This window comes from Enhydra lutris, unplaced genomic scaffold (genome assembly GCF_002288905.1).
Source record: "Enhydra lutris kenyoni isolate GAN:26980312 unplaced genomic scaffold, ASM228890v2 scaffoldscaffold39, whole genome shotgun sequence".
NCBI classification, from domain to species: Eukaryota; Metazoa; Chordata; class Mammalia; order Carnivora; family Mustelidae; genus Enhydra; species Enhydra lutris.
In genome coordinates this window covers 17,528,784-17,531,195 of record NW_019154123.1, presented here as the reverse complement: position 1 = coordinate 17,531,195, position 2,412 = coordinate 17,528,784, and the positions used below count along the sequence as shown (strand labels likewise).

Genomic DNA, 2,412 nt, shown 5'->3' with positions numbered 1-2,412 from the left:
GTTTATGATTCATGGATTAAACCCTTATAAATGGCTTTATGTACATGCCCAAAGTATGCGGATCCACAGGACGTCTGAGCGTACTCATGCTAAATATGTATCTGCTCGTGAGAAAGTGTGTGTGGGAGGGAAGGAAGGAGTAGAAATTGTTTTCATTTTAAAAAGCTAGAGGGACAAGCAACAACTATTCATATGCATCATTAAAGAAATTAGTGTAGTTCTTTCCTCCAGCCGTCCACCATGCAGAAAGGCAAGAAGGCAAAGGGGAAGAAGGTGGCCCTGGGTCCCCTGTCGTGAAGAAGCGGGAAGCCAAGAAGGCAATTGATCCCCCCCATTTGAGAAAAGCCCAAGAATTTTGGCAGCGGACAGGACATCCAACCAAAAGGGACCTCATCTGCTTTGTCAAATGGCCCCGTTACATGGGGCTGTGGCAGCAAAGGGCTATTCTCTATAAATGTTTCAAAATGTCTCCTTCCATTAACCAATTCACCCAGGCCTTGGGCCACCAGCCACTCAGCTGCTTACATGGCCCACAAATACAGACCAGAGACACAGCAAGAGAAGAAGCAGAGATTCTTCAGGCAGAGAAGAAAGCTGCTGGCAAAGGGGATGTCCCCACTAAGGCCTCCTGTCCTTCAAGCAGGGGTTAATACTGTCACCACCTTGGCAGAAAATAAGAAGCCTCAGCTGGTGGTGATTGCACACGACGTGGATCCCACTGAGCTGGTTGTCCTCCCAACTGCCCTGCATTGTAACATGGGGGTTCCCTACTGCATCATCCGGGGGAAGGCCAGGCTGGAGCATCTGGTCCCTGGGAAGACCTGCACCACTGTCGCCTTCACACAGGTTAACTCGGAAAACAAAGGAGTTCTGGCTAAGCAGGAACTATCAACACTTCCTGGAAGGAAGTTTTCTTCCTTGACTACAGGAAGCTGTCAGGACCAATGACAGTGACAGATATGAGATCCGCCATCACGGGGGGAGGCAATATCTGGGTCTAAAGTGGGTGGTTCACTTCACCAAGCTGAAAAAGGCAAAGACTAAAGAACTGGCCACAAAACTGGGCTAAGTGTACACTGTTGAGTTTTCTGTACATAAAAGTGATTGAAAGTTGTTTTTCAAAAAAGAAGGAGAAGGAGAAGGAGGAGGAGAAGAAGAAGAAGAGAGTGTGTATAGGGCATAATGATGGGAGAAACCAATGCATTTCCAAATTGCCATTCCTTTAGCTCTTTAAAACATTACTCTTTAATGGGAAACGATGGGCTCCTGTTTGTTCTCTCAGTAATTACATCATTTTTTTTTTAATTTCAGTGACTTCGAAAAACTATTTTAAACCTTTTTAAAAATCACTTTTATCCGTTTATTTTAAAAAAAACCTTTATACTTTTATAAAAATCTTTATTTAAAAACCTTTTTTATTGAAGTGTTCATTCTTTCAGGGATTAGTACACTGAAAGAAAGGACCCCTTGCTGTTGGCATGGGAGTCTCCGCACCACTACATCACACACTGCTAGCCTGAGTTGAAAGGCCTTTGAGGAGATCTTCTCAGCCCAGGTGCCCAAATGTTTGTCATGAGAAAGTGTTCTCCAGGCAAAACATCCCTTTCTGACCAATAGCAGACTATGCCCACTGGATGAGTAGAAGCCCATGTACTAGCTGTGTTGAGTGAGGAGCACCCTGGACCCTTCCTGCCCCCTCCCTGGCCTGTCCCATGGCTTGCTTCTTGCCTTCATGGGAAGAAGTTAAACCAGAAACATGGGAGCTATTACTCGAATACTTTACAGTGTGTGAAATTGACAAGGATCACTTCTGTTTTTGCCAAAATGCCTCAGTGAAGCTGGATTTTCCAACAGTAATTCTAATGAAAACTATCAGCCAGAAAGCACTGAAGTCCAGTTTGTATTGTGCTGTCAAATAGCGAAGCCCAACAAGCAAACTTATATCCAGGTAATATCCTGTATCTAACAAGGAAATATGCAATTTCATTGCATTACTTAGGATGCTTTGGGTGGCAAGAAAAGTGGAACTCAACTAGCAGAAGCTTAAGCAACCAGGAAATTGATTGCCCCATATAACCAACCCAAATCCAGGGCTGATTAATTCCACAAGTAAATGATATCATCCAGAACCCAGGTTCTTATCCATCCTTAAGGCTCTCGTGTCCTCCTCAGCTGTCAGCTTGCTCCCTTCATGGTAACAAGATGGTGGCCACAACTCTGGGCAACACGTCCTCACATCAGAAGCAGAAAGTGATTATCTTTTCCCACTGGTTCTGGGATGGGCAGATGGTAGAATCAGAGATGGTAGAATCAGCTTCGGAGAGCTTAGCTGTGAACGTGGAGGAGAGGTGAGTATCACAGACACAGACACACACGCACACTGGGTGGAAATAACCGTGTGAGCTGCTGCTG

General features: G+C 45.0%; 1 pseudogene; it reads left to right on the top strand.

The window, feature by feature from the left end:
* Positions 1-240: 240 nt before the first annotated feature.
* Positions 241-1,069, top strand: LOC111155120 (annotated as a pseudogene).
* Positions 1,070-2,412: the final 1,343 nt, after the last annotated feature.